Here is a 26,011-nt window from a genome sequence, read left to right on the forward strand (position 1 = left end):
CACCGCCTTATGCTTTTTTAAATGCTTTTTAAATTTATTTTTGAGAGAGACAGAGTACAAGCAGGGGAGGGGCAGAGAGAGAGGGAGACACAGAATCTGAAGCAGGCTCCAGGCTCTGAGCCGTCAGCACAGAGGCCGACGTGGGGCTCAAACTCATGAGCCATGAGATCATGACCTGAGCCAAGGTCGGGCGCTTAGCCAACTGAGCCACCCCGGGCGCCCCACCACCTTATGTTTTTATGATGCTTTCTATTTCACACAGAACTTCCCACATACTTGGGCTCATTTAGTTCTCATTAAGCATTCAAGAAAGTGTAGACAAAGAAACTGAGGTCCCAAGCAGTGAAGGGACTGCCCAAGATTGGAGAGCCTCCATGTGACCGAAATGGGACGTGTATTTAGGTGTCGTCTTCTTGCTGTGACACTAAAGCTTCCTTTGCAAATAAAGTAATGGATGAAATTTGTGTGCTTTACGCTTAGACAATTCATGGTAACACCAGTACCAAGCGTTAGTAGCCAAGGTGAAGTCCAACATATGAATTGTGGCTTTAGTATTCATGAGAACTTCTGAATTTCACAAGATATAGACAGGATTGAATCTGGGCAGTGTCAGAACTCTACATACAGATGGCCTGTGGAGGAGAAAGGAATATTTGCTCAGATCCAACTGATTTTGAATACTTTCAGCATCTTAGATCTGCACAAACAAAGCTGTCTGTGGATGGTGTCTACAGATGGGGATGTGGAGGGGGATGCCAGCCCTTGGGATCAGGGCCATCACAGGTATGATCCAGAATGGCTTCTCCGATGAAGTGACCCTCCCATTCTTCCAGGACCCTGCACCACAGAAAACAGTCAGCATTATTAATCTGCAGAGGAATTGGTCCCCACAAAGTCCTTCTACATTATTTTAGCAGGTGGCCTTGCGAGGAGTCAGCTAAAATCGTGCGTATTCAGCACCAGGCAGCATTTCAACCACCAAAGCTTCAGAATAAGCAGCATGCATTTGAGAGTGGAACACTTCAATGTTCAAAAATCCCACATGGTCTTAGGTTTTTCAAGGGTCTAATTGTAAATATTTCTAGAGAAAATTTTTTTGAGGGAGAGACAGAGCGCAAGGGGGGTGGGGGGCAGAGAGAGAGAGAGAGGGAGACACAGAATCTGAAGCAGGCTCCAGGCTCTGTGCTGCCAGCTCAGAACCCGACCTGGGGCTCGAACTCACGGACTGTGAGATGACGACCTGAGCCGAAGTTGGACGCTTAACGGACTGAGCCCCCCAAGAGCCCCATAATTGTAAATAATTCTAAAAGCACAAGTACTTTGGTTAGTTTTACTTTCTAGTTCATGGTGCACGAAGACCTGATTATCCTCAAGTCAGACCTTTTGTTGATGCCCCAAATTTTGAGAGCTTCAGTGTGTCAGTCAGGGAATGACTTTCTCATCCTTTGAGGTTTGTTTCCTGTCTTATGGGAGAAATATGTGCCCTAAAAAGGTAATTCTGTAAAAATTATTTTTAAATTTATTTTACAAAAATTTTTAAACACGTAAAAAGACAGAAAATCATTTCTCTTGTATGCACACCCACATTTAAGAGCTGCTGTAATTTTTTTTTATGATTTTTGCATCTGCTGAAGGCTTTAAAAGAAATGTTTCAGATATAGCTCTAGCCTCAAATTCTTATCTTTATCCCTTCCCTACACCCCTCTCCACACAAAAACTGCTATTCAGAACTAGATATGAATCCTCTCCATGCATGGTTTTATCCTCTGACTAATATGTGTGTATCCAAAGAAATATCAGTTCTATTTTTTGTGTTTAAAGTCAGCCTGCACTCTGTACACGTAATTTGCTTTTTGGTTTTTTTCAGAAGAAAACCTAATACTAGTTTTAAGTTCTATTAAAATAGATACCTGGATTTTACCTCATTCCTTTCCACTGCTCTGTGATACGAACATGATAGGAACATGGAATCTTATTTTGTCCATCTACTTGGATGAACATCGAGATTAACTCTTCACTTTTAGCAAAAGTAATGCAACAGGATTTCCAATGCACACAACTTTTATGGACACATACAGTAGGTACCCTCTAGGCTGGTCTGTGTTCAAACTATCACATATTAAGAGGTTATGAGATCAATGTAGTGGATTGTAACCAACATTAAGTAGTGAGAACAATCAAGGTGAGTTATAAATGATATATAAAATAAAATTTCACCACACATTATAAGGGCACATTTTTTTGTTCAGCTTTTCGTTTGGTGTGCACGTATGCAGGTTGCACTGGGTTGTGATGTCAGCCGTTTTTCTCACCGAGGATAATCGTAAGAAAAAGTGAGGCACCGGGTGGCTCAGTCGGTTAAGCATGTGTCTCTTGATTTTGGCTCAAGTCATGGTCTCACGGTTCGTGCGATCGAGCCCTGGAGTCTGGCTCTGTGCTGACAGCACGTAGCCTGCTCGGGATTCTCTCTCTCCCCCCCTCTCTGCCCCTACCCCGCTTGTGTGTGTGCACACACTCTCTCTCTCTCCCTCCCTCTCTCTCTCAAAATAAAGAAATAAACAAAACAGTAAGAAAAGGTTGAAACTCACCACTCTAGGGCATGCGTGACAAGTCCCACTGCTGGGTCACAGAGTACGTACATCTTCAACTTTACTGATTATTGCCACGTTCCTCTTGAAAGTGACTTTCTCTTCAGTGTTCTTTCCCGTTCGACCACATTCTAGCCACGGGTTGTTGTGACAGGGGTTTCTAATTGTAATTTTAGCTTGCTTTTCCTGATCACTGGCGCGACTGAGAACAAGTTGTTTCTAAGTGTTAGAGCTGAACAGGGAACAGGTTTGTATATTTTATTTTAGCACAGTATTAGAGAGCCATGAGAAAAAGAACCAAGGCGAGTGAAGAGCGGAGGTTGGGGTTCCTGCTAGTTTGACAGGGAAGAAGGCGTTTTATCTGATGTTGAGGACCTCAGTCTTGGAACAGAAAGGGACTCGGATGCTGGTGTCCTCTGTTGTCTAGCACGTTATGGGAACGGTGTTATAAACACTGGTTACCCTTGGTGAAAACAGATGCCCTCAGTAGCCTGCGGTTTTGTATAACAGAGTAAAGCGTGTCGGGTGTATTTGCACATGTAACACGTAGGACGCTTCTTCACTGATGGAAAGTGAAGTGATCCGGTGTTCCTGAGTCAGGTTGCCCTCTCGGTCTGTCTTTAGTTTCCACGTGTGACACCTGTGTGACTGCAGGGAACGCACGAGGGGGCGAGTGGTGGCTGACACTAGGTTTCCGGGCTGAGCGGTGATGGGCAGTGGAGGGTTCTGGAGAGGGCGGGACAGCTGTGCCCCCGCTGTAGGGGACTTTTGTGTGGGAACGTGAACCCAGGCTTGCTAGAGCTTCTCATGTGTTTTCCTAGAGAAAGTGGAAATATTTTTAACAGTTCATCTTGTGAAGTCTCCTGATTATGTTTTTAAGATACTGACCCACGTTTAAAAAAAAAAAAAGCACACACACAGATTAGGCCCAGCAGACCGCATCTAAATTCAGTCTGTGGGCTACCAAGGTGCAGTTTCTGTGCTACGCGAACAGAGTTGCGAAATGACCTAAATTTTACAAATCGTGAAAAGTAAGGTTGATGGCTTATGGCCCAGTTTGTCATTTTCCTTGTTCCTAGGTAGATAGATGGGTGTCGAAGGATCTGTGACACACGAGTACCGTTTGTCTTTGTTCTGTAGCAGCTAACGCGGTCTTGTTAGGTAGTAGGTTCGTAATAAATGCTTGTTGAACAGATGAATAAATGAATAATGAAAACATACAGCTCCTGTGTTCTTTTAGAACTGACACTCTTAAAGTTAAAAGAAGATGTAGTTACTGTTTGTCGGGTCTGCGTTATTTTCTGAGGTCTAACGGCATAAAGAAATTTCTGCCGCACAAGACTCTCCACACGTCGCACCCTGACAGTTTTACTGTTCACCAAAATGCCACATAGCTAATTCATGATTTATAAAGAGAGCTCAGCACATTAATAGATTAGATAGTCGGTAGAATGAATAATAAATGACAGAGCTACGTATACAAAGAAAATATGCAAAGCTCTTGGAAAATCGTAGAACGGGGGCTGGCCCATCTGGAGCCTTTGCTTCCCTAGGGGAAACGAGGGGACTAAGTGATAATCCTTCAGTCATAAAAGGAGAAAATGAAGTTCCATATGGGGCATTTGATCAAGCCCAGGAAATTGCAGTGCTGAGGAAATTCTAGAACAATTAACACTCTTCCGCACTTAACTCAGTAGGCAGCCCCACGGGTTTGGTGGCAGCAGGATGTCACTGGAACCCTTCCTGTTGAGTTGGGAATGTTAGCCACGGCCTTTCCAACCCTGGCAGCGAGCGCCACCCAATTATGACACGAAAGTGTCCTGATTCTAAAATGGCTTCAGAGCCGGTTTCCGTGCTTTCTTCTTCATTCCCCAGGCCTCCCACCCCACCCCCCTCCCCCACCAAGACCTGACCCTCCTCCTGGGCAGCCTCCAGCCACTTCTGTTACCTTGATTCCTTGCTGGCCTGGGCCACAGACGCGTCCCCACGGTGTGGCAGCGGGACCCTTGGCGTCACAGTCCAGACGTCCTGGCGGTCTCCTTCTGGCTCCTTCCCCGACGCTCCTCCACCGTGGCTTCTTTGGGCCGTCCCTCAGCAGGAATGTCTTGTCCCATGTCCAGCACCACGGGCATCCCCTCCAGGCTTGCCTTTAGGCTGGGAAAATTCTTCAGAGGACCATGGTCACAGCTTGGCCAACCAACCCGAAGGTCTTTCTCCAATCGTTCTTCTCCTTCTTGACACCATAACCACATCTATCGAGCGCTCTCTGTGGGCCAGGGACTGTCCCACAGAGTTGATACATATCACCTCATTTAATCTTTATCACAGCCCTATGGGGAAAATGTCACCATCCCCAGTTGTTGCAGTGAGAAAACTGAGGCCCGGTGACATTCTGATCACCTTTGCCATTTTGAAACTCAGCTCCTTTTTTGTTTCCATACCGGTTCATTGCAGTGAACGTTTCAGCACCGGTGGCCGTTCGGTTATAAGGTGCAGGGTTCCTTCCTGCACCTGACAGTGGAAAGGCAGGTGGGCGGGGAGAGATTTCACCGTGACGTCACACAGCAGAAGACTGAGGAAGGTGCAGGCAGCTGTGGAAGCTCATGGCCCATTCTGAGGTTTAGAGACGTCTTCCTGGCAGGGGTGGGGGGTGGTGCGGCTGTCTTGGAGGCTCAGGACGTAAGATGGGCGCGTGCTCCGGGATGAGGGCACAGCGTAGGCAAAGGCAGAGAGGTACAGAGCATCCTTATGCTGTATGTGTCAGTACGGTTTGGTATTACTAAGTTGATAGGGCTACGATGGGTGGGACATGGAAGAGGCCTTGTAGAATGTGCTGTTCGCTGGGCCTTGTGGAGGACGTAGTGGTGGCTGTGGAAGAATCTTAAGCTGGGGACAGAAATGGACAGCACTGTAGTTTGGTAGATTGTAGTTCATTTTGGAGGATGAATGGTGGCTGGGGAAGGTAAGAATCGAGGGGCATCAGTTACATGGCTGTTGTGATTTTGGGGACAGGGGACTGGTGAGGCACGGGATAAAGTCAGTGGAAGTGTACATGGTAGGATGATACCGGAAAGAGTGGGTATGAGAAACACTTAGAAGTTAAAATCTGCAGGGCGTGTTAAGGGCAACAGATTGGAAATGAATGCCTGTTGAATTGAATCTGAATGACTCTTGGTGAAGGAGTGATTAGATTACATTATGTATCTACAAGGGCTTACATCTGGCTGTTACAAAGTAAACAGCAGCTTCGTGTGGACTAGCAGGGACCAGTTTCCAAGATACTGGAAGAGGGTATGAGAAGAAAGGTGTAGAAACTATTTGCATACAGTGCTATCCTGATCATGTAGAAAGAGTAAGCACAGACTAACTCTGGAAGGAAGTGCCTGCCTCTTTGAGGACAAGTGTGTGGTTGGGGGAAGGGAAGGAGGGGGCGACTTGGACTTCATCAGTGCCCAATGGATCCTTCCATGTTTTGAATTTTGTGCCCTGGGTGTACGTTTCTTATTCTTACCAAATCTCTGCTTATGAAGAGTCAGAGGCATGAGGGAGAGGAAGAACTTGAATGTGATATATATATATACACACCATATATATATATATATATATATATATACACCATATATATATACACCATATATATATACACCATATATATATATACACCATATATATATACACCATATATATATACACCATATATATATATATATATACACCATATATATATACACCATATATATATATATATATACACCATATATATATACACCATATATATATATATATATACACCATATATATATACACCATATATATATATATATATATATATACACCATATATATATATATATATATATATATATATATATATATACCACATCTTCTTTATCCATTCATCAATCGATGGGCATTTGGGCTCTTTCCATAATTTGTTGTTGATAGTGCTGTTATAAACACTGGGGTGCATGTGCCCCTTCAAATCAGCATTTTTGTATCCTTTGGATAAATACCCAGATTTCAGCTCAGGTCATGATCTTGGGGTTTGTGAGTTCAAGCCCTGCATCAGGCTCTGCGCGGTCAGCACACAGCCTGCTTGGGATTCTCTCTCTCTCCCTCTGCCCCTCCCTTGCTTGTGCTCTCTCTTTCTCCCTCTCTCTCTCAAAATAAACAAATAAACTGTAAGAAAAAAATTAAAATTATCTAATGTATTATTTTCAGATATTTCAACCCAGCAAATTAACCTTGTTTCAGACCAGTTTGATGAGAGTAGGAGCTTCAGCTTAGAGAGATTTCCTTTTTTTGGCGGGACAGGAGACAGCCAGGAGGGCTGCTCTATTAGCTGCAGTAACAGAACCAACATCCGCCCCTCCCCTCTCCCACCCTGCCCTCTCCGTAAACTCCAGAATTAAACTCCCTGCTTGCCACCTTCCCTCTCCGCCCCCTTCTTCCAGAGGACCTGTGCTGCCATGTAGGCTCCTGTGAAACCCGTGAAAGTTCTTACGTGGTCTGTGAGTTCACGAGTGGGGAGAAGTAGAAGCTGTGAGAAACGGTGCTTCCTTGGAAGTCCTTCCCCTGAAGCTGGGGGCATCCTAAGGCCCTGGCGGCCTGCTATTGTGGGGGTCCTGGGTTCCAAATGTCATACTGTGGATGGCTGAGATGTTCTTAGAATTTGTTTATTGCTTCCACTTCCTGGAATTCTATAAATTACATCATCCTTTGGGTTAATAGTCAACTTTTAAAAAATGCCGTTGTCTTGGATTGGATGGATTCTGAATCGATTAGGCACGCTTACACCGGTATGGATTACTTCCAGGGGACTGAGGTTGGAGGAAAGAGGGGATCAGAGGTTGTCCAGGTCCAAGGTGCTGTGGAACAGGTTCCTGAGGGTTGGGATCAAGAAATGGCACACACATCCGTTTGGCACATGGACCCGTTTGGGGAAGGTGGTCTGTGGTGGGTGGTCGGTGACAGCACCAGGAATGGAGAGCTGGGAGGCGTACTTAAAAGTGAGCCACAGAGGGAGGTGTTTGGGCGGCTCAGTCACTTGACCGTCTGACTTCGGCTCAGGTCATTATCTCACAGCTCGTGGGTTCGAGCCCTGCGTTGGGCTCTCTGCTGTCAGCACAGAGCCAGCTTCTTTGGATCCTCTGATCACTGCCCCCCCCCCGCCCCCCGCTCCTCTCCTGCTGGCGCTCTTTCTCTCTCAAAAATAAAAAACAAACATTAAAAAAAAATGAGCTCAGATGAAAGCAAAGAAACTTGATGCATTTCTAAAAATTTTGTCCAAGGCTAACAGTCTTTTTAGGAGAAGGGGAGGAAAATCTTAATGACCAGAACTCAAGCAGTTATTATAATCAATAAAGTATTAATGAGTTAAATTGACTCTGGGGAATTAATCTGGAAACATAAACACTGTCTATTCTGTGTTTTGTTTTGAGAGAGTGCAAGTGGGGTATGGGCAGAGAGAGGGGGAGAACGAGAATCCCAAGCAGGCTCTGTGCTGTCGGCATGGAGCCCTACACGTGGCTTGAACCCACAAAATGGGAGATCATGACCTGAGCCGAAACCAAGAGTCAGACGCTTAATGGACTGAGCTACCCGGGTGCCCCTCCATTATGTTGTTTTTTTGTTTGTTCGTTTTTGTTTTTCTTTTTGTTTTTTAATGGGAGAATATTTTCTTAGTTCCTAACATCTTATATCCAAATTTTTATTGGCAAAATGGCGGCTATCTTTACTTGCTTCCTGTTAAGTGGTTACTCGACAGAACAGAATTTTGTGACTGATAGACATTTATGGACTGTACATGGCTTCACATGAACATTACTCATCATGATGTTGTTTTGCTGTATTATCAGGTAGAGATGAAAACCTTTACTATAATCAAAGCTTACTCCCCTTCACTGGGAGGCAGGCAGGGACAACGATCATTCAAACAGTCCTTTCCTGGTTCGGTTTCTGAGCAGATGAAGGATTTATCTATTTTTTATTCATGGTACCTGCAAACATTACACATCCAGGAAGTTATCATCTTTGCCCGCTTACTGTGTTTAGTTCAAAAATACTAGTTTACAGGGGCGCCTGGGTGGCTCAGTCGGTTCAGCATCTAACTCTTGATCTCGGCTCCGGTCGTGATCTCATGGCTGGTGAATGTGAGCCCCGCATTGGACTCTGCACTGACAGAATGGAACCTGCTTGGATTCTCTCTCTCCCTCTCTTTCTGCCCTTCCCCTGCTCATGCTCTCACTCTCTCTCAAAATAAATAAGTAAACATTAAATTTAAAAAAAAAAACAGCTTAACATTATTTGTAGGAAGAAATAGTGGGAAGGGGAGCATAATTTATACCTTTGTTTCCCCCTTAAAATATAGAAATAAGATACCTGGGCTTATGTGAATCCTTATGGCATTCTTACTTTGGAACTTGGTGGAGGATTATCACTCTTGGGGCACCTGGGTGGCTCAGTCGGTTAAGCATCCGACTTTGGCTCGGGTCATGATCTCACGGCTCATGGGTTCGAGCCCCATGTCAGGTTCTGTGCTGACAGCTCAGAGCCTGGAGCCTACTTTGGACTCTGTGTCTCCCTCGCTCTCTGCTCCTCCCCCACTTATGCTCTGTCTCTTTCTCTCTCAAAAATAAATAAACATTAAAAAAATTTTTTTAAAGAATTATCACTCTTATCTAATGGAAATTACTGTGATAGGAAGGTTGTGAATATAGTCTGTTTTAAAATGGAAATTCAGATGTATTGTATGAATGTGTGTCCCGCAAAGTATAATTACTCATGGTCGTATCCTTTTGTTGTAAGATAGCAGCACATCCTCTGGCCCCAGTGACCTAATGGGCTGTGTTCCTGGCTCTACAGCCTTGTTTACCACTGCTCCCCACCCCCCCACCCCCCCACCCCATGACTGGCCACATGGACTCTGCACCATCTGCCAAGGTCTTTGCCAGGGACATTAGCAAAGGCTGTTAGGCTCTGACAGCTGAGATCACTGGAGGCCGGCCAGCCAGGGTGGCACTATTCCTGGGATCTACCACCTGATTTCAGTCAATATGACCTTTCCGATGTGACCGCTTTTCCTCTGGGCTGTGGAAGTCAACCTGCTCATCAGTCCATGAATCATTCAGAAAGGTGGCAAGTCCCTTCTCCCCTTGTCCCTCAGAGCTTCTGTAGATGCTGGATCAGACATCGCAAAGAGCACCAGTGGGTATGTGGGATGACTCCAGATCCCAGAAATTGAAGGTTTGAAGAAAACTTAATTGAGAGGGCCTTTTTTAGGGAGGTAGCATGACCAACCTAGTTGAGGACTTAAAACCTTTGTTAAGTACTCTAAATTGAGAGGTATGCCTTTCATGGCCAACTGGTTATTGGCTTATATTTATTTTTATAAAATTCAACCAGAATATTGCCTAATCCTTTTCCAAAAATCACTATTATAAGCAAGAATTACAGTTGAAAATTAATAGTACTTTTTTGTCCTGAAAACATTACAGCTGGGTGGGGGACGAACACACTGAATTTCTTTAAGGTGTACTGGTTTTTCTAAGAAAACAATCTTTTTTAAAATTTTTTAAAGGAGATTTAGTTCTATTACCTTGAGGACAAGATTCAGAAATAAAACGTTGGAAGTTAAGAGTTTAATTTAGGTGAAACATGTAGTCACCATTAATTAATTAATTTATTTTTTTGTGGTGATCTTGGGGTCAATCCTGTTGGGTCCAAAGTGATTCCTGGATTCAAAATGCAGGGGTGCCTCAGGGGCTCAGTCGGTTGGGTCAGGTCATGATTTTATGGTTCATGGGTTCCAGCCCCAGGTCGGACTCCATGCTGATAGCTCAGAGCCTGGAGACTGCTTCGGATTCTGTGTATCCCTCTCACTCTGCCCCTCCCCCCGTGCTTGCTCTCTCTCTCTCTGTCTCTCTCTCTCTCTCTGTCTCTCTCTCAAAAATAAATAAGCCTTAAAAGATTTAAAAAAAACAAAATGGAAAAGGAATCTGTATGAGTAGCAGGCATGTATAAGGCTTTGAGTTTAGTGCCTTAGAAAATGCCCAATTTCCCAAGATCTATGGCATAACGGCCTGGGGATGCGTGTCTTCCAGCGGCCTCGTCAGCAGACGGCTTTTGAACTGGGGGCTTCGATTTTGGCTTCAGCTTTGCAATTCCTGCCTTGATTCTCTTGACCTTATTTTATTCTAGACAGCTGTGGTGACTTACCTCTTGGGATTCATTTTCATCCCATAACTATTGTCTTGACTCGTTGACTTGGTCTAGCTCTGGTTTGTGAGGTCTCCTCTCTTCCTTCTCTTCTTTGCACTCTCTCCGCTGGGCTGGGGTCACCTGTAGAGTTGTCAGATGGTTTTGACATACTGGACACATGAAAAAGTACCACCCATATGGAAGCATACACATGTATGTCCACAACCCATTTATGTCTGGTTGACACGTATATATACCACACACATATTTAGAGTGTGTTAGTGGCACCCTATGTCCCACCTTGTATTATTCATTATATTTATAGGTTTTCATCACATCTGCATTTAAAAAAATTCATTGTGGGAAGTCGAATGGCCCCTCGAAGAGGTGTCTGTGAATTTGTTGTGAATTTGTTGCAGATGTGATTAATGTTCTGCACCTTAAGTTAGGGAGATTATCGAAGCGAGCCCAGGCCAATCACACAAGCCCTTACAAGCAGAGACCTCCCTCTGGATGGAGTCAGAGACGCAGAAGGAGGAGAAATCAGAGATTTAATGCAAGCGAGGGACTGAGTGCCACACGGAAAGGATGAGAAGGAATATGGGCACTCGGTAGGAGTAGAGACCAGCCGCCTACTGACAGCCAGCGAGGAAATAGGACTTGAGTCCTGTAACTGCCAGGAATTTAATTTGTCCAATAATCAAGGAAATGAGCTTGGAAGCTGATTCTTCTCCAGGGTTTCTAATAAGGAAATCAACCCTTGACTTAGGCCCTGTGAGACTGTAAGCAGAGGACCTCAATGGGCCGGGCTGTGGTATCCCTGGGCTTCTGTCACTACAGTCCTACAGAACTGTGAGGTAACGAATGTGTGAGTGTGTGTGTGTGTGTGTGTGTGTGTGTGTGTGTGTGTTCTTAAGTTGCTAAGTTTGTGTGTGTGTGTGGATTGTTGTTGTTAAAATAGCCATAGAAAATTAATACATTTGTGTATTAATACATACTTAAAAATGAGCTCAGGTGTTATCAGACATCAAAAACGTATTGTACTCATCTCTTCATAGAACCTTCATGATATTAGGAATTGCTTTCATGGTAATATTTAATGAACAAACTGAAACAAATTAAGGAAGTGTTTTTTAGTTTGGAGCGAACTCGTTAGAGGGCTTTAAACTGATTCTACTTATCAAGAAGCATTGATACTTCAAAGGAATGGAACGTGGCATCCAGAAGTAAGTTACGGAGGCGCCCTTTTTCTTTTGTGGGGATGTGTTTAAACTTCAAGCATATCAGCAGAAGGAACCTTCTCGTGCTTAGTTCAACTACATGATGGATTTTGAAAAGGAAGTAATTTTTAGGTTATTTGAGGCCTTTGGGGGGTATATTCAGCGTTTGACCAGTGAATATACTGATTTTGTGAATATTGGAAATAAATTAATTATAATAAACAGTTCAGGCCATCACACTTAGTAGTTCTCCCAAGGGACATTTTACCCTCTGTCGTTTTTGGTTTTTTCTTCTTTTTCCCTTTTATTTAATGATTTGAACCACCAATACCTTTACACTGTCGTAAGAGTTTAAAGAGATGTTAGAAGCCTTCCTGCCACCCCCGTCTTGTCATTCCCCTCCACGCTGTAGACAGATGGGTCAGTATCTGTGTATATTCCCAGTATCTTTGGGGGAGTTCCTTTATGCATATGCAAACAAATACACATGTATATTTCCCATTCTCCTCTATACCCTAAAGGTAGCACACCATACACTCTTTACTTCCTCATTTTCCTCACGTGAGGGTGCATCCTAGAGCTCTTCCCGTATGAGAACACAGAGAGTTTCCACATTCTTTTTACAGCTGGGTGGGGGATAGACTCATCATAGTTCGTGTGACCAGCTTTCTACGGACTGCTCCTTGGATTGTTTCTGATGTTCCTTATTGACAATACCGCATGTGCATCTGTAGGGTCAAATCTCAGAAATGAGATTGTTGGGTTGAAGGTAAGCGTATTTGTAATTTTGACAGTCCTAATTTGATAGATCATGATGTTGTTATTTAATTTTTTTTTCTTTCAGTCTCTTACGAGCAATCTCCGAGGGGAATTATTTTCCTATGGCAAGGGTGGGCATTGTAGCTTATCGTCCAAACTTTTAAGAGTGAAAGTGCGTCTATTAATAATCACACTGGGGCAACAGGCATGAGCCAGACTTTGCTGGCAACCTGGGATGTGTCTTGATTTACTCACAGTGTCACCAACAGAATGTGCCGTGAAACTTTCACATTTTTCTCCAGGGACCTTGAATGCAATTAAAGTTCAAAAATAATCATTTAATGAGATTAGCCTTTAAAAGTGAAGTTGCCGATGACGGCTGGGCAACAAGGGGAATGTGCTTAATGCCACTGAACTGTGCACTTACATGTGGTTAAAATGGTAAATTTTATGTATGTTTTGCCACAACAAAATAATCCTAAGTAAAAAGAACAATCTACTGTTGCCTGAGATCACGTGGATCTACGTTGAGCACTTATGCATAACAAAAGGCAGTTTCAAAAGGCTACATGTTGTATGATTTGATTCATAAGACATTCTGGAAAAGGTGAAGCTATAGAAACAGAAAATGGATCAGTGGTTTCTGGGATCTGGGGGCGTAAGCAGGGTGGACTATAAAGGAGCAGGATGATGGAGCTATTCTCTATCTTAAAACAAATTTTTTTTAATGTTTATTTAGTTTTGAGAGACATGGAGTGAGTAGGGGAAGGGCAGAGAGAGAGAGAGAGAGAGAGAGAGAGAGACAGATTGACAGAATCCGAAGCAGGCTCCAGGCTCTGAGCTGTCAGCACACAGCCCGATGCAGGGCTCGAACTAGTGAACCACGAGATCATGATCTAGCTGAAGTTGGACACTTACCCGAGCAAGCCACCCAGGCACCCCGCTATTCTCTATCTTGACCGTAGTAGTCATTACATGTATGCTGTATGTTTTTGTTAAAACTGCTGAACTTTATACTCAAAGGGGTACATTTTACTGTATGCAAAGTATACCTTAATAAAAAAATGTAAAAAGAAATGGAATTTAAAAAGCAAAGCTGCTCTGTATTGTTTCCCCTGAGCTTTGGGAAAGATGTCAGGCCTGATTTGGCATTCCGTTCTGGGCAAGCGTAGTGTGACCTGAGGGGCATCTGCCACTGGGCCTCCTGCCCAGGGACCACTTGTGTCACTCGGATTTTTCTAGTTGGTGGTGGTCCTGCTGCCTCAAGAAAGTCTGGCTTCGGGAGGATTTGTCCGGCCTGCTCAGGGATCTTGCAGATGGCAGTGTTGGGAGTCTGGGGCTGGTCTGGCTACTGGTATCTTTGCAAGGCTCAAGTGGGTACGAACAGATCTCATTCTCTGTTCCACCTGGAAGGAATGAGGAAATCAGAGGACTGCTTCCCAGTGCTCAGCCTCCCCCCGCCCCCCGCCCATCCCATGATCTGAGGATTCTATCTCATTTCTTTTGGGGTAGGGAAAGGATTCTTACACAGCAAATCCATCTAGGCTGTGACAGAGGGTGCCTGTTGATGGTCAGGGAGACTACTGTGTCAGGGTGAATGGCCATTTAGATGGGGGAACAGGACGTCCCACAGTTGAGTAGAGTCCACGGTAATGAAGACAGTGAAGGCAGATGGAAAAAGGCAGGTTCTGGGGCCCAGGCTAGGGAGCAGACGCCAAAGTCAGAAGAAATCGAATGAAATTCAGAGGAGTGCCTGACATCACTAATCATTAGAGAAATGTGAATCAAACCACAGAGAGATGCGACTTCATGCTCATTACTTAAGAAAAGGAAACAGGGGCGCCTGGGTGGCGCAGTCGGTTAAGCGTCCGACTTCAGCCAGGTCACGATCTCGCGGTCCGTGAGTTCGAGCCCCGCGTCAGGCTCTGGGCTGATGGCTCAGAGCCTGGAGCCTGTTTCCGATTCTGTGTCTCCCTCTCTCTCTCTGCCCCTCCCCCGTTCATGCTCTGTCTCTCTCTGTCCCAAAAATAAATAAATAACGTTGGAAAAAAAAAAAATTAAAAAAAAAAAAAAAAAAAAGAAAAGGAAACAGAAAGGGACAGAAACTAAGGGTTGGCGAGGTTGTGGAGAAATCGGAATCCTTGTGCACTGTTGGCAAGAATGGAAAATAGTATGGCTGCCAGGGAAGACAGTATGGGGGTTGCTCACAAATTGAACAAACCGCCATATGATCCAGCAGTTCCACTTCTGGGTTTATACCCAAAAGAATTGAAAGCAGGGACTCAAAGCCAGAACAGTCTTGAGAAAGAGGAACAAAGCTGGAGGTATCACAATCCCACATTCCTTAAGCAGTAGTAATCAAAACCCTATGGAACTGGCATGGAAATAGACACATAGATCAATGGAACAGAACAGAGAACCCAGAAATAAACCCACCCTTGTATGATCAATTAATCTATGACAAAGAAGACAAGAATATACAATGGGGAAAAGACACTCTATTCAGTAAACAGTGTTGGGAAAACTGGTCAGCTATATTCAAAAGAATGAAATTGGACCACTTTCTTTTACCATACACAAAAGTAAACTCAAAATGGATTAAAGACCTAAATGAGAGACTTGAAACCAGAAAATTACTAGAAGAAAAGGTAGGCACTACTGTCTTTGACATCAGCCTTAGCAAAATTTTTCAAGATATATCCCCTCAGGCAAGGGAAACGAAGGCAAAAATAAACTATTGGGACTATATCAAAGTAGAAAGCTTTTGCACAGCAAAGGAAACCATCAACAAAACAAAAAGACAGGGGCTCCCAGGTGGTTCTGTCCGTTAAGCATCTGCTCTCGATTTTGGCCGAGGTCCTGATGTCATGGTTCGTGAGACTGAGCCATGAGTCAGGCTCTGCGCTGACAGTGTAGAGCCTGCTTGGGATTCTCTCTCTCCTCTCTCTCTGCCTGTTTTCTCTCTCTCTCTCTCTCGCTCACTCTCTCTCCCTCTCTCAAAAACAAATAAACATTAAAAAACACAAAAAGACAACCTACTGAATGTGAGAAGCTATATGCAAATGATATATTTGATAAGGGGTTAATATCCCAAATATATAAAGAACTTATACCACTTCAATGCCAAAAAACCCAATCCAATTAAAAATGGGCACATTATAGGGCACCTGGGTGGCTCAGTCAGTTGAGTGTCTGACTCTCGATTTCGGCTCAGGTCATGATCTCGTGCTTTGTGGTATTGGGCCCCGTGTCAGGCTGTGCACTGACAATGTGGAGCCTTCTGGGGAATTCTCTCTCTCCCTCTTTCCCTGCCCCTCCCCTGCTTGTACCCTCTCTCTTAAAACAAATAAACTTAAAAAAGGGGCAGAGGAGCTGAGCAGAGGAAGACTTACACATGGCCAGTAGACACATGATTTGTGATGTGGAGCATTTTTTTTTTAATCAAGGAGATGAAAATGAAAACCATAAGATAATACCTTAAACCCAAGAGCATGGCTTGAATCAAAAGCACAAGAAACAACAAGTGTTGGTAAGGACATGGAGAAAAAGGAACTCTTGTGCAGTGTTGGTGGGAATGCAAACTGGTGCAGCCACTGTGGAGAACAGTATGGAGGTTCCTCAAAAAATTAAAAATAGAACTACCATAGGATCCCATAATTCCACTTCTGGGTATTTACCCAAAGAAAACAAAAACACTCGTTCAAAAAGATACATGCACCCCTATGTTTATTGCAGCATTATTTACAATAGCCAAGATACGGAAGCAGCCTGGGTGTTCATCCACAGATGAATGGATAAAAATGATGTGACACACATCATTTCTATAAATACGTGTATAATGGAATACTACTTGGCCATAAAAAAGAATGAGATCTTGCCATTTGCAACAACATGGCTGGACCTAGAGGGTATAATGCTAAGTGAAACAAGTCAGAGAAAGACAAATAGCATATGATTTTGCTTCTCTGTGAAATCTGAACAATAAAACAAACAAAAGCGGAAACAGACTCTTAAATACAGAGCAACAGACTGATGGTTGCCAGAGGGGAGGGTGTTGGAAGGATGGGCAGGATTGGGTTAAGGTGAGTGGGAGACACAGGATTCCAATTATGTAATGACTAAGTCACAAGAAGGAAAGCATGGTATGCTGTGCGTCTGTGTGACCATAGGGCGCTGGTCAATGGTACCGTAATTGTGTTGTCTGGTGACGTGTTGTCTGCGCTTGTGAAGAGCACAGCATAAAAATGTGTAGACTTGTTGAATCACTGTGTTGTACGCCTGAAACTAATGTAACATTGTCAACTATACATCAGTATAAAAAAGCCAGGATTCAAGCAGATACTTGCACACCCACCTTCAGAGCGGTGTTAGTCACAATAACCAGAAGGTGTTATTCACGCTAGCCAAAAGGTGGACGCTACCCAAGATCCAGATGAAGGGATACACAGAATGTGGCATATCCATACAGGGGAATAGTGTTCAGCTTTGGAAAGGAAGGAGATCCTTCCCTGGATAAACTTGAGGACGTTATGCTAAGCGAAATAAAAGCCAGTCGCAAAGATAAGCCAGTATGATTCCACTTACATGAGAGCCTGGAGTAGTCAAACTCACTGAGATCAAAAGGCTCGCGCTCATCCTGGGCTGTTCCTGCCGCTTGATGTACTTGAGGAGGTGATTGCTGAGGAGTCACATGAATTTGCTAGATTCTGAGTGGTGTCTTCATCCTGCTTAGACAGAAAGGAGGGGAAGATGTTTGGAAGACTGTGTCGGGGAAAGGGCGGGAGTTTGCAGTGAGTTTTGAAATCTTATGTAGTCTCTTGGGGACAATCAGACTGCCCCTAAATGTCTCTCCCTCCCTTTATTTCTTTTTTTTTTTTTAAGTTTGTATTTATTTTGAGAGAGAAAGAGTGAGAAACAGCATGAGTAGGGGAGGGGCAGATAGAGAGAGGGGGAGAGAGAGAATCTGACAGTGCAGAGCCTGACACAAGGCTTGATCTCATGAACTGTGACATCATGACCTGAACTGAAATCAAAAGTCAGACGCTTAACCAACTGAGCCCCCCAGCCTCTCCCCCTCCCTTTATTTCTAATGGGGAAAATCTGATTTCTTCCTAATGATGAAAAGGGTCTTTATGAGAGTTCTGCATCTGGTTTTGATGAGACCCCACGTATTTGAACAAATCTTTTGCCTCTTCAGTGCTGCTAACTCTCAGTCCACCAAACATACTCCGTGGTGTCCAGTGTTACACGCGGCTTTGCAGCTCACTTCCTGTATTGTATGTAGAAATGCGTCATACGTATGAGCTCACTTCCTGTATTGTATGTAGAAATGCGTCATACGTATGAGCTCACTTCCTGTATTGTATGTAGAAATGCGTCATACGTATGAGCTCACTTCCTGTATTGTATGTAGAAATGCGTCATACGTATGAGCTCACTTCCTGTATTGTATGTAGAAATGCGTCATACGTATGAGCTCACTTCCTGTATTGTATGTAGAAATGCGTCATACGTATGAGCTCACTTCCTGTATTGTATGTAGAAATGCGTCATACGTATGAGCTCACTTCCTGTATTGTATGTAGAAATGCGTCATACGTATGAGCTCACTTCCTGTATTGTATGTAGAAATGCGTCATACGTATGAGCTCACTTCCTGTATTGTATGTAGAAATGCGTCATACGTATGAGCTCACTTCCTGTATTGTATGTAGAAATGCGTCATACGTATGAGCTCACTTCCTGTATTGTATGTAGAAATGCGTCATACGTATGAGCTCACTTCCTGTATTGTATGTAGAAATGCGTCATACGTATGTAGGGTACAGTGATGAAAAGTTCCCATGCTGCCTTTGACATCTAATGAAGCTGTATTTGGGTTCTTTCCTGAACCTTGGTGACCTCATTTGTAAAATGGGGATAATATAGGTCCTTAATACTTTCTAGAAGACCCTTGAGGCCAAAAATGCGCAGGAATTTGCACTCTTTCAGGTTTCTGGATTGTGTTTCTACCATACAGAACATGACATTCCAGTAGGGCTTTGGGTAACATCCTGCAATCAAATGCATTAATATTTCCAAAATAAAGCATGTGGACATCCACGCTACATGGGATTTTAAAAACACCATGTATAGCTTCATATCAGCTTAGGTAATGTTTTGCTGTCAAACGATTTGTAAAAACAACCTTTCAGTTCTCAGATCTCTTGGCATTCAGGATTGCGGATAAGGGGTTGTGGACTTTGGTAGTGACTCTGTTGTCTGAAATAATGGAATACGTTCAGATTAGCAAATGCACAGCTTTGGTTTATTTTGGAATGGTTGATGCATGCCCTGGATTGAGGGGGGATTCCAAAGAGCTGAGGCATATGGCAACCTTTAATAGCTGATACTGATGCCTGCAACCTTAGAATACTGTACTTGAGCGTGCAGAAGGAGAGGTGGACATTCCCAGATATGGGTGACTAATGTGGTTTCCATTTTTAGACAGGGAAAAAAGCAATCACTTGAATGCATCCTTGAATCTGGCTATACATACAAGCTATGCAAAGTTTTACTTATTTAAAAACGTAACCCAAAGTTATTGCAAAACACACAACCATGTTATAGGTTTGCTGCGATGGTTGGATATAGAGCACAAAGCACAGTGTGTGGTCCTTAGTAACTCAGTAAACGTTAACTGTGTATTATTTTGTTATATAATAGTAGATGTCAATCAGTCACACGGCTTATTCCTTTGCCAAATAAAATTATTTTTTTATCAAGATTTGCTTATGGTTTAAAATGCTTTTAGCAATGGAGGAAATGATATTTTTGTATTTCTTAAAGCTTATTTTAGACTTTGCCCTCGATTTTAACTCCGTGACCTTGGTAATGAGGTAATGAGGGTTAATTTTATGGCCCAACCAAGGCTGGGCCTTGGTACCCACATACTTGGTCAAACAGTATTATGGGTATTTCAAGGAGGATGTTTTTGGATGAGATTAACATTTAAATTAGTTGACTTGGGGTGAAGCAGATTGCCTTCCCTAATGTGGGTGGGCCTCATCCAATCAGTTGAAGGTCTGGATAGACCAAAAGGCTTCCCTCTCTCATTTCCCTCCCTCCCCACCCCTAAGCCCTGGCAAGAAGGAATTCCGTCAGCAGTTGGTTTTTGGACTTATGTTGCAACACTGGCTCTTCCCTGGGTCTCTGGCCTGCTGGCCTGTCCTGTAGGTTTTGGACTTGCGAGCCTCCAGAATTGCATGAGCCAATTCATTGAAATCAGTCAACCAGTCTCCCTTGTTCTCCCTCCTCACCCACCCCCCCATGCATGAGCACGCACCCACACACCCTGTTGTCCTATTGGTTCTGTGTCTCTAGAGATCTCTGAAGAACATTTGGTTCTTAACCTCATTTGGTTTCTAAATTTACGCAATGAGACGATGGAAAACTATCTCCAAGGTTTTGTTTGACAGCGCGAGAAGATATTTGGATCCACAGCAGCTGGATTTGGTGTTCGGAAGGTGTCCAAGATGGCTCAGGCCATCAGATGGGAGGCTGGGGCAGGAGAGGGGGCGGGCCTCGGCAGGGGGACGGAGACACTGAGCTCAGCTGACAGCTGGCGATGGCCGGAGGAGAAGCCACGGGGAGGTATCCAGAGGGCACTTGGATTATGGTTATCACAGGAGGACAGTGAGTCACAGAGGGACGTTAACTGACGCAGGTGGGGTCCCTGGTGTGGGAGGAGCTGGGTCGCCAGCCTCGGGCCCCACAGGGGAGCCCGGCAGCTGGGGCCTCCACCCAGTGGGTCATAGTGAGGATGCCATCCTAAGTGTCCTAGAGACCGCACGCCTGCCCCCTTACCAGATGGGAGTAACTGGGACGCCACGTCTCCTGAATGTTCACTGTGTCCCCTGCTGAACGTTGGTCACTTTCCTGAGCATAGGCTCTTCGAACAGGACCAGCCTCAAGTGGCCTGAGGCCTGTTCTCGCACAGCCCGACACTCAGGTGGGAGGTCTGAGCTGGAGAGGCTTATTGTCACCTTGCCCTTTGCCAGTAGTGGCAATAATAGTCTGTGTTCACTGATGTTTGTTCAGTGTTTGTCCCTGCAGTGCTCCACTTGTCCCCAGAGGACCACTGGCCCAGGACGCTATTAAATTTAAAATGAACTCACGTTACGTAAAATTAAAAATTTAATTCTTTAGTCACAGTGTCCACGTGTCAGGTGTTCAGTAGACACACGCAGCAAGTGACTTCCAGACGACACAGATGGGGGACATTCCCATCGTCACAGAAAGTTCTATCGGACAGTGATGTTTTCTGCTCTGGGGCTTTGCACACATTCACTCATGCGTTTTGGAGTGAGAATTATTATCCCCATTTTTTTTTTTTAAAGATGGGGCTTGAGCTGAATAACTGGCCCAGAATGACAGCTCCAAAGTGACCGAGCTGGGAACTCAAACCTGGTATTCTCAGACTCCCCTGGAGCCCCTGAGTGCGCTGTGTCTGGACTTGTCAGCCTGTGGGTTGTGGTGAGCCCCACGTGTGCAAGGAGTCTTCCCTTGCCCTGGGCCAAGGATGGATGCCTGGATGGAAAGGTAGAGGAGAGGGGAGAGACTGAGGGGGGAGGACACAGTTCCAGAAGGACACAGGAGCTGAGACTGTCCAGTGCGGCACAGGGAATCACAGTGTCCCTGGGATTGGTGCCATGAGGTCGTTAATCTTCGCCAGGGTGGGCTCAGTGCAGGGGAGAGGAAACAAGCTGGATCTCAGGGCTCCGAGGAGCGAATGCGGGACAAGGGAGAGAGGAGAAAGAGACAGGGGAGCTAGGGAGAGACACGGGGTCAAAGGACACAGGACATTTTTAGGGCTGAGCAGGTTGGACATGGTTGGTGGACTAAGCTAAGCCTGTCTGTAGGAACCAGGCTAGGAGTAACTTCGAGGGGAGCAGTGGGGATGCTGGTGACCCCGAGACACGTGCCCCGAAGGGGCAGCCATCACACTGTCCCCGGTGACTCTTGCTGGGAGGCCATGGTGACTTTCTGTTGCCACATTCCGGACATCTGGATTTTTATGTGAAGCGTCCCTAATTATAAGCCCGTAAAAAAATGTCGTAACAGGTTTTTTTCCCATAAAAAACATACACCCCACTGCTGAGAATTGTGAATGTACTGTACACTTGAAAATGGTCAAGGTGGTAAATTTGATGTGCTGTGTATTTGACGCCCCTCTTCCCCACCACGTCCCTGGGCCATTTTGGCACATAGGCTGGAGTTTGTAACTCATGGGCTAGCGGGATAGGTCGGTGACGAGCAGGGGCTCTGTCTCTTGGCCGAACAGTAAAATCCTAAAGCCCAGGCCCTGAGACAGTGAAGTCAGAGCGTCTGGGGTGGGACTCAGACCATCCATCAGCCATGAGCAGGTGCTTTCTGTGTACAACCGGCGTTAAGAGCCTCTGGCGTCGAGGAGGAAATAATGGGAGGATAAAGACCCCGAATAGACAGGAAGGGGTATCCTCAGAACCCGGGTATAGGGGACCCCCCAGCTTCTAGGACAGCGGGGACAAGAGCGAAGATACGTGCGGAGTACGCATCCGATTTGCAGCACGGGGCTCTTGCTGTAAGAGGACAGAGGCTTCTGTTGTGTCCGGATGGGAGTCGAATCCGTGCTTGGCTTCCCCAGTTGTGAGGTGAGATGACAGACGCCCCGTCCAGCCCACCACGTTCGTCTACACCTCGGACGCCGGTTTTGGACACACGCGTTGTAAAGCAGAAGTGTCACAGCTCTTAGTGACACCCTTTTAGGAGTCTCCTATGTCTTTCGCTGTCTATCCCCGCTCCTCTGCGAAAGCAGCTACGAATTCACTTTGGGGAAAACAGAATCAGAGAAAGGGATTTGTGAGCAGAGAGACGAGTCAGGAAAAAGATGAAAGTCTAAACATACAGGGCCACTGACAGAGCGTTTAGCGAATGGACCGAGTCCAAGGTACTTACCGAATTTGGATAGTTATTTCAAAAAATATATAATTCTCCTTTGAGGTGCAAACATGTGAAACGTCCGTTAATTATCGAACATTCAGAGAGGTGCATTAGGTGTCGGCAAAGACCTGAGGTGTTCCTCAGAGAAAGCGCTTTTTATTAAAGGGGAGTGTGTTTATGTGTACTAAAAATTAGGGAAGGTTTTGGATAATTCGGTGGGGGAGGGGACGGAGTTGCGTTTACCCCCTGGATGGAATGTAGTTTGATAGAAGCTCATGCCTAAAATATTGGTTTAAGATGAGAAAGCCCCTTTGCAGCACGAAACTGTCGCTCGCCTGGTAATCAAAAGCAATTGTTTGCAGAACAGCTTTGCAGTAGTTGGATTCAATTGGGCTTGGACCAGATTCCAATCAAAGGATGCAAATGCTTTCTTGTCAACGGTTGCATCGGCTTAGACGCGTCTGCGAGGGAGATTTATATTGATTCCCTGTAGTTTAAGATGCTCTGTCGGGCACGCATTACAAAATTCTTAAGGCCGGAGAGCGCGGGGAGCTGGGATTCTGCCGGCTGAGTCGGCTGCTGGTTGGAGAAGGAGTCAGGGAGCCTCAGCAGCGCAGGAAAATCCCTGCTTGATCATCGGGGCCTCCGGGGGTGAATTCTCATCTTGCCCAAGACCTAACCGGGGCAAGAAGCTTAAGGAAATGAGGCCGTGACAGTGACACCTTTTCAGAGAAGGGATCAATGTAGGAGGCAGTTTTAGGGAAACGTATGCAGTTCAGGTATACAGCTAAGAAATTAAAAAAAAAAGGCGCCTGGGTGGCTCAGTCGGTTGAGCGTCCGACTTCGGCTCAGGTCACGATCTCGCGGTCCGTGAGTTCGAGCCCCGCGTCGGGCTCTGGGCTGATGGCTCGGAGCCTGGAGCCTGCTTCCGATTCTGTGTCTCCCTCTCTCTCTGCCCCTCCCCCGTGCATGCTCTGTCTCTCTCTGTCTCAAAAATAAAATAAAAATGTTAAAAAAAAAATTGGCCTCATTAACAGAATCCATACTCAGGTTCCCGCGCCCAGGAAAATACCCTGCAGCAAACTCGAAGAGGTGAATGAGGCTTAGATTTGGCTGTTGGTGATGGGAATGAACGGAGGAAGTCAGGGAATGAGGGTTGGTTCACCTGCTCCAGAGGCCCCTGTTTGGGTGCCCGCAGATGGGGGTCCGCCTGTGGGAGGCCTGCTGGGAGGACCAGGATGGGCGGTTGCCGCCTTGTACCTTCTTTTGGGGGCCAGTGTGACGGGGAGGTGGGGCGGGCTGAGGACTGACACTACTCCTCAAGAGGGCTGCCGTGCAGAGTCGCCGGGCCCCCTTTGCCAGGTTGCCTCATTTCCAATGGAAGTCAGAAACCCGGATGACTTACGGAGAATTCCCTAATTTATTAGGCTGGCTGATAATGAGGTCACATCATTACACCGTGAGAACCAAATAAAAATGCCTCTGTAGGGCAGAATTGGCCCCTGGCCTGCATCTCGGCCCCCGCCACTGCCTCTTTACCAGGGGTTTGTGTGGAAGGAGCACACCAGAACCTTCTTCCCCGTGAGGCACTGTGAACTCACTGGGAGACGTCTGGTGGTTTGGGGCATCACTGAGTGATTCATTCGGGTGACATTGGTTGACTAACAAACGTGCTCTGTGCCAGGCACAAGGTGGGTTGGGGGTCGGGGGCATGGGGCTTCCAGGCAAGGAGATCTTAGAGTTCATTCTGGGGCTTTGGAAGGAGTTGATATGTTCATGGTGTGATGTGTTTCTATGTGATTAGAGAAAGCCCACATGGGAGAATGGGGGTGGGGAGGAGGAGCATGATATTGGCAAGTTACATTTTAACTTGAGAGCCGAGGGCTTTATGGTTAGGGTTGTGCTGTGTGAACAAAAGGGAGCCCTTGATAGAGAGGTGACATCACATTCACATATTTAAAAAGAAGCCTCTGGCTGGTGCTGGGCAGAGGAGGGACGTGGGCTGGCGCATCCTCAGCTTAAGGGCTAGATTGAAAGTTTAAAAATCCAGAACTTAAAAATGAAACTAGAGGGGCACCTGGGTGGCTCAGTCGGTTAAGTGTCCGGCTTCAGCTCAGGTCACGATCTCGCGGTCCGTGAGTTCGAGCCCCGCGTCGGGCTCTGGGCTGACGGCTCAGAGCCTGGGGCCTGCTTCCGATTCTGTGTCTCCCTCTCTCTCTGCTCCTCCCCTGTTCATGCTCTGTCTCTCTCTCTCTGTCTCTGAAAAATAAACATTAAAAAAAAAAAAAACTACACTAGATTTTGGTTCATTTAAGACCGCAGCTATGTTAACACGTGCAGTGGGGTTCCGTGGGGCTGTGGGTGATGTAGGAGAGGATATACGTGAACTCTGCAGAACCACGTGTGCGAGGACACTTGACTGCTGTCCAGCACAAGCAGACAGGTGTTTTACCTGACCTCTGAGTGTGTTTTCCCTGGTTTGTGTCCTTCCAGGTGGTATATCAGTTATGAAACTCAGCTCTGCCTCTTTTGAGCTCAGATTTTACATTTTGTCTTCCCTTCTTCCTCTTAGTGCAAATGTCCTGGGGTTGGAGGCGGCACCCAGGCAGGAGGGACACCCCCTCTGGTCATGGGTCCCGGGTCCAAGCAGTTCCCTCCACATGCCTCAGAGTCCCTCTGGCCTAGCCACTCTCCTCTCCGTCTTCTGTCCTGGGAACCAGGCATCCTAAGGGCCCAGCCCAGGCCCCATTGAAGCCCTTCCTTCCCAGGCTCTGCTGGCTTTGAGGCAAGGCCAGCACAGAGCCCAGCCTCCTCCAGGAACCCAACTCTCTCTCCTTCTCAGGCCTTGGAATTGACTTTGGGGAATCCCCCCCCCCCTTGTCTGTACTGTAGTTCTCACTGGGGATTGGGGCGGCGGGGGGGGGGTGTGCTCCTCCTCTGCCTGAAACCTTTTCCCCTCTGTGGGTTTAGGATTTCGAAACAAAAGCTAGGCAGGGAAGCGTCTTACAGGCCACTCCTGCTCTCCTCCTTCTGAGTCACAGACCTCTGCTGAGACGGGCAGTGTAGAGCCAGCGAGCTCCCCTGGGGAAGCAGGCAGAGAAAGGGGAAACAGGAAAGAAATGATTATTTCGACCCATGTGTTTTCAGTGGCACATGAATGTAACCGTTGGCTTCAGACCCAAAAGGGAGCAGATATGAGGACTGTGGGAGAGGAGGGAGAGGAGGAGGGGGATTCAGGACCTGCCTGGCTAAGCAGCCTGTGCCAGCAGGTGGGAGGGGAAGGCAG

At 45.8% G+C, this 26,011-nt stretch overlaps 1 protein-coding gene and 1 long non-coding RNA gene across 10 annotated transcripts in view; one reads left to right on the forward strand and one right to left on the reverse strand.

Moving 5' to 3' along the window:
- MTUS2 (microtubule associated scaffold protein 2) overlaps positions 1–26,011 on the forward strand; it is a 566,317-nt gene that overhangs the window by 140,737 nt on the left and 399,569 nt on the right. The window contains exon 1 of one of the 9 annotated variants that reach the window (XM_042990858.1): positions 7,322–7,386. The exons of the other annotated variants lie outside the window; for them this stretch is intronic. The gene's annotated coding sequence lies outside the window, so the exon portion shown is untranslated. Of the gene's footprint in view, positions 1–7,321; positions 7,387–26,011 lie in introns of those variants that run through there. 9 annotated transcript variants of the gene reach the window in all.
- Positions 156–7,168, reverse strand: LOC122240234. Its single transcript, XR_006219670.1, has 4 exons — positions 7,092–7,168; positions 4,537–5,541; positions 2,589–3,405; positions 156–837 (listed from the first exon to the last, which is right to left on the reverse strand). It is a non-coding gene; the product is annotated as an uncharacterized LOC122240234 (long non-coding RNA).

This window comes from Panthera tigris, chromosome A1 (genome assembly GCF_018350195.1).
Source record: "Panthera tigris isolate Pti1 chromosome A1, P.tigris_Pti1_mat1.1, whole genome shotgun sequence".
NCBI lineage: Eukaryota > Metazoa > Chordata > Mammalia > Carnivora > Felidae > Panthera > Panthera tigris.